The sequence below is a fragment of the Rosa rugosa genome, chromosome 1 (genome assembly GCF_958449725.1).
Source record: "Rosa rugosa chromosome 1, drRosRugo1.1, whole genome shotgun sequence".
Taxonomy (NCBI): Eukaryota; Viridiplantae; Streptophyta; class Magnoliopsida; order Rosales; family Rosaceae; genus Rosa; species Rosa rugosa.
Window position 1 is genome coordinate 18833158 of NC_084820.1, and position 12219 is coordinate 18845376.

The window sequence follows — 12219 nt, forward strand, 5'->3', positions numbered from 1 at the left end:
ATAACGTTGTCGGTGATGATGAAGATAGTAAATTACAACACTTTCTAGAATAAATCCATTGTCTGTTAGCTAGAGAGACGGCGATTTTTTTCAACCATGATCTAGTGCATCAATTCAAGAAATTGAAATGAAATTGCAATATATTAATAGAGTATAGAACTGAAGATCCACATTGCAAAAGTCAAAGTCTACTTGCAATGGAAAAGGTAAATTTTGCTACAAAGAAGTTTCACTAGGTACAGAGTTAAACCATAGAATTGATGAAGATCCACATTGTAAAACTCTAAAGATACTTATCGCTAACGAATTCTTCCCATCATGGAGTTCATTGACTTCTTCTTGAAGGAATGTGGTCTCTATAATTCCTTCTCACTGCAAAAAAAAAAAAAATTTAAAAAGATAAAAAAATTATAAACCAATAGCATAAAACCATATGCAATTAGTCATCAGTCTGCTATATCAGAAAAAGTATTGTGACATTTGATAGTCCTGTAGCTATACACACTTCATCAATAGTCCTGATACCCAGTAGCTACCCAGAGCTAAATCAGAAAAGTATTATGACATTCGATAGTCATATAGCTAAATCAAAAAAGTATTGTGACATTCGATAGTCCTATAGCTAAATCAGAAAAGTATTACCTAAGAATTTCCAGCTACCTAGTAGCTGTTATTTGCATACTCTAAAAACAACAATTAATTTGTTCTCTACCTGTAGCTATACACACTTCATCAATAGTCCTGGTATTGAATAGCAGGGCTACAACAAAAATGAAGCAAGCATCTCCAGAAGCTAATATTTAAGAGAAAATGATCGCACAGACCTTTTAAAGTTCATACATTTCCAATAAGATGGTTAAAGCAAAAAGAAGCGCTTCAATCGTTTTGTTTTACACTAAATTTAATTAAGAATATAGACAAGGCTGTCAAACCATATATAGGGTATTATTGTCAATTAATAGAAGCACAGAGACTTAATTTCCGAGCCTAGCTGGTAAGAGGCCCATCACATGACCTCTAGGTCATACACAAGTACTCTCAGAATCAAGATGTCAAAACATAAGTTGAACATACATGAGCTAATCAGTCTCAGATTGAAAAAATAAACAGAGTCTAAATAGACAGAGACTCACCCTCAAATTGAAACTCTGGAACTTTGACTGCAGCTGCTGTCCTTGCTTGACACCTGCACAAAAGGGTTTATCAAAATTAAAATCCTAAAGTTGCAGCAGTAGGAGTTGGCAAAGCACAAAAAAATCATGGGATGAAGACGTAAATGGAGCAGAAGGTGCAGAATGATACTATGAACGAAAAGTAAGCCAACAAGTAAACCTCTTTAACACTCAAAGTTGCTCCATCTCTAGAATCTCCATCCAGCTTTGTTAAAATAGCGCCAGTAATCCCAATCTCTACATTGAATGTTGTGACCAGGGCTGTAAACACAAAGAAGATAAGTCAGCCTACTTCTAGGAATATATACATGCATTGTTAGTAGCATGGTAAATTTACAGTTTTGAAACATAATTGGAATTTGTTGCATCTTTGGACACATGGATATTATCAAATCGCATGCGAATTGGTAACAATATGATGAGTATGGCCAGGAAACTCATAATTCAATCGGGTGCATATGAATTTGCTTCTTTATCTCAAACATTAGATAGAGCAACCAATTCCCTATTTAAGACTTTTATGTGTTCATGACAATTGCAGATAATCAATCACATTTTCTTCTATAAATCAATAAAGAGGGATCCCAAATAAACAACCTATTATAACATAATAAGACATGATAATTTTTCTTTCGTGTCTAATTCAGCAGAAACTAAGAACCAACAAAAAATAAATATAATATGCGTAACTGGAAGTGATTAAACTATAAATGTTAAATCCACAAAAGATTAACTGTTAAGTGTGAATACCTGCAGCTTCCTGGCCAGTCATTGCATCCACAATGAGTAAAGCTTCTGTGGGGTTCATTTCCCGCTTTACTTCTTTCAACTCATCCATCAGTACTTTGTCTATCTGTTAAAAAATTGAAAACATAAAACCTCCAGCCCAAATAAGATGGCGCAGGAGTGAACGTTCTCATTGCATCATCTCGGAACTGCCTGATAATTATATATTTCGAATAATTACCTGAAGCCTTCCAGCAGTATCCATTATTACTAGATCTATGTTCTTCTTTTTGGCCTCCTCTAAACCTTGCCTAGCTATTTGTGAAGGTTTGGTGTCAGTCCCTGCTGTATATACATGCACTTTTACCTGTTACAGGCTATATCATGAATATAAGAATGAACGGGTACCTAACAATTAAAGGACATAAGAATGAACAGAGATTAAAAAAAGTGAATGCAGAGCTAGTGTTGTAGATTGAAGGAAACTTAATTAATATGTGCTTGAATTGGTATCAAAGTGTGGCCAACAAAAGACAACAAAGATAAAAGGGCTAAATACAAATTACTACCATGTGGTTTAAGTCCAAAATCAATTCAGTCCATGAACTTCCAATTTCATCAAAAACACCCCTGCACTTTCAATTTTGATCTAATAGGTCCAATTTGTTAGTTTTCCGACAATTGAGTTATTTAACTTGTTAATGTGGCTCATATATGGCCTATGTTTTATGATGTGGTGTCGAGGTGGTCTGCATAGTCAATTTAGGAGTGAGTCATACTATTAAAAATAAATAGTTTTTCAACAAATAATCCAACCATAACTTGAATCCATAACATAATATTAACGAATTGGACCTATTAGATCAAAATTGAAAGTGCAGGGGTGTTTTTGATGAAATTAGAAGTCCAGGGACTGAATTGATTTTGGACCTAAACCACAGGGTACTAACTAGTATTTAGCCCAAGATAAAAGCTGTGAAGAGGTGCCGACATTGAAAGACCAAAGAAAGTGTTGGCAGTGGCATTCTAATTCAAACATAAAAGTTTGGTCTTTGTCAATAAAGTGTGCAATTATCAAAGCATATATTGAAACCAAATTTGTCCAGGTGCTCAAGTTTAATTAAGCTTTGTTCTCTTCCCTCACTTTGATCATTTGGCGGTGGCTCTATATTAAACAAATGAGATCAAATGATAATTGCAGAAGTTACCAAAGGACAAAGCAAAAAGTAAAGAAAAGAGAGGAAGGATGAATGTTCTGGTGGCATTGCGGAGGAAAGAGTTCAATCAAATTGTGCAAAATGATAGGGAGACACTATATCTCCACCCGCACAAAATGCCTTGCCACTGCTTTTCAAAATTTAAAACCAATCTTTTAAGTCACCACTTGTGTAATCAAAACCAAGCAATATCAGCTTCAGCATGGGACAAAAGAATAGTAGCTGATGTTAAAGAACCAAATTAGTGGCAACGGGGAGAAAAAGAAACACTATTACCTTCAATGCAATAAAACCAACGCCCAGATTATCTTCCCAACTTCTGTACAGCTTCTGCAAATCTAGCCCCCTATAAAATCACCACAGACTACTCAATAATGGGTGTTATCCAAAATCCCAAACCAAACAATAGAAACTAAATGCAGCAAACAACTAATTGGACTACAGTACAAAGTTCTAGTATAGGAAACAACAAATTCACCGATCTCTGCATTGTCATCCTACCTCTCTAACCGACTTCTCCTATGTCTTGATCATGCACTTCCCTTGACCTTTGAGCTTTGAAATTTAGTCTGGGGAACCAATGAAATTGAATTGCTCTCTGGTTTTGCTTTCAAAAAGAAAAAGAAAAAAAATACAAAATGAGAGTACATCATTTTCATTCACAAATTTTCTCAACTTCGATGTTTGACAAAGCGGAAAAAAGCATGCAATGCCTTCTTGTTGGTGATTACCTTCTGTGTTAAAAGACAAATTCTTCTCTGCATACGAAGCAGCATCACCCATTAAAACAGCAAGCCAAAAAATTCTGCACAACAGCCAATTGAACAAAAGAAAAATTCGATAGAAATCTTACTAAAAGTGAGCGTGATTGAGCCCATGTATTGGAAAACTGAGCCAAGAAGGGGAAAAAAGTGGAACCCTCATCAAAATCAAAACCATACCTTTTAAGTATTCTGTTGGCCGGTGAACTTCTTTTTCAATTGAAGTATATGATCGTGAGCGGTGATTCCATAGGAAAGAGGAGAACTCTTTTGCACGGATTAGAAAACGTGGGAGAGGAAACTGCAAATCAGTTTTTGATATTAGGAGAAAGCTGAAACTGATCCAGACGTTACTCTTTTGCCCTCTGTTGGCATTAGTTTTTATCTTTTCAGAAAAGGATGTCAATATTTGGTGGGAAATTAGAATTTAGCTAAAATTGACCGAGCGGGATTCTTAAAATTTTAAAGTTATTAACGATTTGCTTGCTTATGCCTTATTTTTTCTTTTTTGGTGGATCAAAAGGCCCGGCTTATAATTAAGCAAATTAAACGCAACAGGACAAGCTTGGAATGTTGTTTCTCACTTCCTAGCTTTGATGAATTAAAATAAAATCTTTTAAATAAACAAAATTTAAAAAAGGACAAGCAACACTTTTGATATATGTAGATTGATAACGGTTTTAACTGTACCGTTGTATAAATTAAATTTATAAATTTCTAACCAATGGACCAACGCTTTGTTACTATCTATAGATAACGGTTTCTATCACAACGTTGTACAAGTTAAATGAGAAAATTTCTAACCAAGGGACCAACACTTTTAATATCTATAGATAATGGTTTCGACAATACCGTTGTATAAGTTAAATGAGAAAACTTCTAACCAAGGGACCAACACTTTTTTAATATCTACAGATAACGGTTTCAACTATACCGTTGTAAAAAAAAAAACCACAACGTTTTTTATTAAACCGTTATCTAGGTAACGTTGTCTATTTTCGATTTTGTACTAGTGAGTGCTGAGATTAAGAAACTTAAGGGTCTTCTTGGTGGTACTAATTGATGCATAGTAAACCCAACAGGATGAATAATATATTGTAACCACATAATGTTTCTGCTTTATTCTGTGTTTTTATTGTGTTTCTTACTGCTTCATTTAGTTGCATCTTATATATGTATAATAAATGAAATAAACTGACTAGTCCATCTAGCTAATAATTTGATAGAACTTTTCTGTTTGTTTGGCAAACATTTCTCTGCTAACAGAAAGTGAACTTAATTATAACCAATAAATAATAAAATTGTTTTGTTTATATGCATCAATTCTAATAAACTAATAATATACTCATCAATTAACCTGTGGAAAAATGGTAAAATTAATTTTGACAGTTAGAGATCCTATGTTCAATTCTCCTCTTTGACATAATATTTTTATAAAAATAATACAATTTAGAGAAATATTTCCAAGGGTCACTAGCCGTCGGAAATATTTTGTTCATTACCGAGGGTACTTTGCTGCCCTCAAAATTAAGAAATCATTTCCGACAAAGTCAATTGCCTCTCGGAAATAGGTCTATCATTACCGACGACACAAAATCTTGTCGAAAATAATACTGCGCCAAAAGGTCCCCCCAATTTTTTTGTTTTTCCGACGAAATTGGAACTCTTTTCCTACAGCATATTGTCCCTAGGAAATAAAATATATTTTGACACAACATTTCCGACGACCATTTTTGGTGGTCGAAAAAGGAGTTTTTTTGCGAGGGCAATTCTGTGCTGTCGAAAATTTTCGTCGGAAATGAGGACTTTTGTTGTAGTGTTATAACAAAAGGAAATTAAACTAAAAGCTTGATGATGAGTAACAAGGTAGCTGCTCAGTCATCAGTCTCCGTATTAACAACTCTTTGTTTCCATGTGATTTGTGAGAGTTCTCAGCTAGCTAGCTTAGGAGGCTGAAGACTGAGCTAGAAGCTCATTCTTTTACTCTTTAAGTAGTAACCCACCCATTTAGTCTTCCTCCAAGCTGAGGGTATCAGTTACTGTCATGAGAATTGGGAAATCATTAGGAGAACCATTGTGACTTTATAGGCCTATAGGGTGATGCATACTAGTGATATCAAAACTATGAATAAATATATCATATATCTGGGTATACATACATAAGAAACTATGAAGAACAGTAAGAACTGTGTTGAAGATTGATGTAGAAAGCTACACAAGAAAATCCATGTAAGGCAATTAATAAGCTAATCTGGGTTTTGAGAAAGAGAAAAAAAAATCTCTTATACAAGCTTAAGAAGAAATTTAAAAACTGAGTGAGGCATTATATATGTAATGAACAGCTAATTAAGCAACACAAATAACAAACTGCACAACTCATTTCCAGAATTGTGACGTGTTGCTCTAGCTGATGAGAAAAACTTGGATCATGAAGAAACGTTGACTTGTTGTCTGCTGACTTTCGTTGCTACTTTTTTTTTTTGGTAAGTAGACTTTCTTTGCTACTTAACATGCACATATAGAATTAACTTCTTTTTTTTCGATAACAACACATACATTTAACTTATTAAGAAGAAAAATATGAAAACATTACGTCTTCTATGGGCATATACCCAAAATATCATTTGACTGAGATTATTGCACATGTATGAGGTTTAGATTCCAAAATAAATATGTATATAAAGGAATATATCAGCAATATAGTACTGCACTCCAATTGATATGACTGGCCAAATTGATATGTGGAGAAATTTTTAGTCAAATACGCGTATTTAACGATCTGTAATGTATGCAAAAAAAAAAGTAATGAGAAACTTATCTAAAACATTTGGAAGATGTCACAGCTAGTCCAGTTAGATATTTGTTTTCGAGCTTTGGCATGACTGATTTGCGAGTCATTTGTCAAGTAATTTCTATTGATGGAGTTAATCTAAATGGAGCTAATCAAGAAAATTCTTTTGTCGATCTAGATCCAACGTTAGAAACTAAAATAATTTTTTCCACAATCAGATTTAGATTGAAGGCTGATTAAGCATAATTTCCTTTACTGAGCAAATAAACATTACTGAGAGAGCTCCAAAAATAACGGAGGAGAAAACCTAGACCGTGTTGAGAGAGATACTCCGTCGCGGCGTAGTCTTCGAATGGGCCCGAGGGGACTTAGGGCTAGTTTGGGATTGCTGTGACTTTTAAAAAAAAAATTGATGCTGCTGTGTTGTGAGAATAATCAGCTGTGAATTAAAACAGTTTCGTGTTTGGTAAATAATATTTTTAAAAGTGCTGTCAGTACATAAAACAACTGCAGAGTGTGTTTTGATCCACAGTAGCTTCTAAAAGCAACCTCTGGGCTGCTTCTAAAATTTGCTGCCAGTGACCTATAACTTTCAATTAAAGTTGCTTTTTATTTATTTACCAAACACAATAAAATCTAAAATTTTGAACAAAAGCTGATTTTTTTAAAAGCAAAGCAATCCCAAACGGGGCCTTAGTGTCTATTGGAGAGTGGCCTAGTCGGAGTGCGGGCTATGGGGGGTTGGCGACACTGTCTCGACCGAGTGGAGGATCTGATGGTGATGGATTGCAGCAGTTCGATGCGAGGTCGATGTTGCCTGAGAGTGGAGCGCAAAAAGTCGAGGTCGATCCGAGTTGGTGTGTGCGAGATCGGCGATCACCTGGAGATGACGACTGGGTGGCGGCAGCGCTAGGATCTCCAATTTGGGTTCGGCGATTTGTGATCGATCTTGGGCGCCATGTTTCCTCTAGCCGGAGAAATGGGGAACTTAGATGGATTGCGATCTCTCGGTGACAAGCTAGTAGAGGTGGCGATGGTGTCGGTGGTCGGAATGCGAGGGGTGGCGGCGAGATGGTGGCATCCCGCATCCTGCATCTTTGGGCTTTAGCGTGGGCATGATGGTACTTGGGCCCAGGCTTCGGCTCTGGGCCCATATTATTAATTATTGTTCTTTTTTTATTTATTGTTTTTTTACATTTAATAAGACGTGGCTTTATGCTGGCAATATCATATTTCGGTAGGGCGATGTGGGTTTTGTCCCGGTATGCACACTCAGTGTGCATTGTCTGGTCTAGCGAGGCTGTGAGCTATTTGCTTGATCAAATATACGAAACCTCCTAGTGGCATGATGAAATTGAGTATCGCCAGATTTATTTCAGTGCGGCAACATAGTGGGAAAGCTATGCTATTTGTAATGATGCTTCTTCATTATAGAGTTAATTTTCCGATATGTCACCGCTATGTCAAAGCAAATTGAGTAATTATTCGTGCACTCTTTGATAATTGGTGCTTGTTAAAATACATAAATTTTGTGGAGAGTCCTGATATTATTTCAGGATGTTCTCTTTATGCTTATTGTAATATGGGGTTCAGGCTCTACGTCCCCCCTTATATTCTGCAATTTCATTAATCAAGGCTTGAAGGCAACCGCACCATCCCCATTTCCCAAAAAAAAAAAATAAATAAATAAATAAATTTGAGTTCTCAATTAATAATTATTTTGGGTAGTAAGATTGGACCTAAAGTGATAGTTTTGTGACTTTTATCTCTAGGGAACAATTTGGTAAGTGGTCCTGAGCTATGGACCCCTACGAATTTCAGTACAACAATTTTCAAAACATAAACTTTGGTACATGAATTTTCAAAACCGACCCAGTATACATACACGACGTCAAAGACGCCGTTAGTTTCGTGACAGCTGTTGTATTTCAAGGGGTAAAACTGTCTCTTCAAATTTTTTACTATGAGCACCCAGCTCTTTCTCTTCTGTTATTCTGGGCACCCAACTCTCTCTCTCTCTCTCTAAACCAGTCCTGCAAGCCCTGTACTCGCTCTGAAGAGGCGAACAAAAATTGGGATGAAACCTTGACCAAGCTCTTCTAAACACACCTGCCTCATCCCTTACAATCACTCCAACTCCACCATTATCGTTTTCATTCCGAAAGGCGCTATCTATATCTACATTACCTCTTACCTCTCTCTTAATACAGAAAGAGATTGAGGTGAGATTGCATAAACTTGTCTATACTTAACATACAATATTGAGGTGAGATGTTTAGGATTATCAAGGAAGAGCATATTTGAGATTGTCGCCGGGGCAATAAAAGATGGCCCAGCCCAAATACTCATCGCAATTGAAGGACCCGAGGAGGGACGACAAAAACGGGTGCGGATTTCAGGTCGTAGACCAGAAACAAGGTCCCCATGGCTCCCTTGGTTGTCGAGGTCGAGCTCTGGTGAAAAATTCAACGGTGATGGAGGATCGGATTGGGAATTGGGGCTGTAATCGGAGGTTGGAAAGGCAGTGCAGAGGCCAAATGTGTAGCATTGAAGAAGCTGTGTAGAAATTGAGTGGAAGTGTAGTGGTTTTTTGTTTTGGAAGAGATGAGGTGCTCACGGGCTCACGGCCATGGAGGGAGAGAAAGGGGCTGGATCACAATATATATATATATATATATATATATATATATATATATATATAGAGAGAGAGAGAGAGAGAGAGAGAGAGAGAGAGAGAGAGAGAGAGAGAGAGAGAGAGAGAGAGAGAGAGTGTGTGTGTGTGTGTGGGAGAGAGGAAACCTGTTGACTAATGAAAAACCATTTTTGCCCTTCACTATGTGCGTAATGGCATGCGGACTGACAGAGTCATTGACATTGTGTACGTATATTGGTCGGGCTTCATATCTGATGTACCAAAATTTATGTTTTCGAACTTGCTGTACTGAAATTCGTAGTGGACCTTACTTCAGGTACTATTCATGATTTTTTTCCTTATCTCTAATTTCATTTAGTTTAGTGATATTAGTGCTTGGTTTGTAAGTGGAATGTCCTGAGTTACTGTACATTCTCATTTCTAATACTATCAGTTGTTTATTGTGGGAATGGTCAACTACCACTAGACCTACAATTAAGGCAATTAACTCCGCAGTTAGTATGGAGATAAATGTCGATCATAAAAGCGGCGATTATTACGACTTTAACTACGATAATAACTACGCGCAATGATTATGACTTTAACTACGTTAATAACTGCACGCAATGATTACAACTATGAACGCGCGATGAATAATCGTCGTAAATATGTCATGATTAACCGCCATTAATGCAACATTAATCATCGTCATAACTCATAAGTATGTAAGTAACTGCAGCCATAAAGGCGGGAATAATGGTTGCTTACCCCCCAAGTAAGTCATTGCCTATATAAAGGCAGCCTAACGTACAGGTAAACCATCCCACTCCAACTCTTTCTATTCCACTCGATTAAGAAACGTACTGACTTAGGCATCAGAAAGTTTTCTACATGTAATCCCCTCATCTCCGAGCCGACTGTCAAACTTCCGAGTCAACACTCCAAGGAAGTTTCTAGATTGTTCTTGGTCAGCTCCCACTCCAGTCCGCATTTATTGGTGAGTCAAACTCCTCTTCATAATTTTTCGTCACTAACAAGTGGCGCCATCTGTGAGAAGCACTTTTCCCTAAAAATTGATGGCGGGAGCTGTACCTTAAGGAATCTCATTTCTGTCACTGAGGACTGGCAGTGACGAAACCCAGCCCCCATACTAACTTGCCCCAAACCTAATCCAAGATCCGTACTTGCCTCTAGACAAGGAGATGTAAAGGCTGATGCAGCGGAGAGGTCAGCAACGGCGCTTGCCAAACCAACAGAGTAACAAACGCGGGCGCCTTCGATGCTACTAACGAAGGCTTCGGTGGACCTTTCATCGAGGGGGCAAGCGACACACTGATTGGATGAATAACTGGAGGAACCAATACAGCCCAGTCCAAGAAAGCACGCGCTGAAGAAAGTGATTGATGAATGTAGCCGAGCCGGTCCTCGAGGCCTCGCAGCTGAAATCTAAAGAGACGTCGGTATGTCTCCATTCAAATTAGCAAGTGGGCACCAACCCAGGTAACACAGATCAGTAATTAGCAGTTACTCGTGTGATTTTCGTTCACAATTGATCTCGAAATGCAATTGAGGCCAGTGGCCAGAGTGACTAAAATATTGTTCGCTTGACTTGTGCGACCTCCTGGACTTCATCCTCGCCCGCGGCGGGGGTGAACTGGTATACCGCACCCTCGCTGCAAGCAGGGGTGGGATGATGGACCTCACCCTCGCTGTGTGCGGGGGTGGGACGAAGTGACAGATCTTATTCTCGTGGGACGTGGAGATTGAGAAACGTAGTTTGTGAGATTGATAGTGGATGCAAACCCCTTAGGGTATGGGGCTAATCCCATAAGAGATCGCCGGCTGGTAACTCAGGTTTGGTTTCAAATTATCCAATACATTGAGCTTTTGTTTTGTTTTTCTTCCTGGGCGACTGCATGCGCAGAGAAGAAAAACAAGGGGGCATGTAAGGAAGTGAATTATATGTCATGTAAAAGAATTCTCAAACAGAAGAACTCTCAAGGAGGCAAGTTTTTCTCAAAGAGAAAAACTCTCAAGGAAGCAAGGGCTCATGGAGGTGAGTTTCTCTCTAGGAAAAACTCTAGAGGAGGCGAATGCTCGAAGAGACAAAAAGTGAACTTTTAAAGAGGCAGGCTCTCGAGGGAGCAATAGAGCCAAGCACTCAAGGTTAGTACATACGATGATAATACTCGAACGATTGATAATTTAAAAAGGCATGTTAGTAAACGCTCGAGGAGGCGGGCCCTCGAGGGAGCGATCGTGCCAACCGTTTGAGATGGTCATTGGGGCGGGGCCAGCGTTGCAGTCATAGTGAAAGGTGTCACCGACATCAAAGTCAACATTGCGGTCATTGAGGAAAGTGTCACAGACATCGGGGCCGACATCGCCGTCATCAGGAAAGACATCACCGACGTCGGGGCCGATGTTGCCGTCATCGTGAAGGGTGTCAGGGTCATTGAGAAAGACACCATGAGCAGACGAGTCTGAGACGTGAAGACCCGACATTGAACTGGCTATAAGACAAAGGCAGATTTGAGTCCAGGTTTGGGCGTGTTGGCGTCATCGACTATATGAGATGCAGACTTTGAACAAGGAATGAGTATCTTCTTATAGGAGCATATCTACGCTTTCAATGTGATGAAGGCCAAAATGAAATTCAAAGAAGGGTACCCAAAGAAAAATTTAAAGATATGGAGCCCATAGGGGAAACTTGAGCTTTGGAAATTTTCTCTTGGGATGAATTCCCAAGGAAAAAATTTGGGGGCATTGTGGGAGTGGTCAACTACCATTAGACCTGCAATTAAGGCAATTAACTCTGCAGTTAGTATGGCGATAAATGTCGGTCATAAAAGTGGCAATTATTACGGCTTTAACTACGATAATAACGACGCGCAATGATTACGACTATGAACGCGCGATG

The 12219-nt window shown here is 38.3% G+C and overlaps 1 long non-coding RNA gene across 1 annotated transcript; it reads right to left on the bottom strand.

Annotated features, from left to right (window-relative positions):
• Positions 1 to 122: 122 nt before the first annotated feature.
• Positions 123 to 4261, bottom strand: LOC133722467 (uncharacterized). The gene is made up of 9 exons (XR_009852759.1): positions 4057 to 4261; positions 3847 to 3920; positions 3617 to 3722; positions 3392 to 3461; positions 2140 to 2265; positions 1923 to 2025; positions 1333 to 1433; positions 1134 to 1186; positions 123 to 372 (listed from the first exon to the last, which is right to left on the bottom strand). It is a non-coding gene; the product is annotated as an uncharacterized LOC133722467 (long non-coding RNA).
• Positions 4262 to 12219: the final 7958 nt, after the last annotated feature.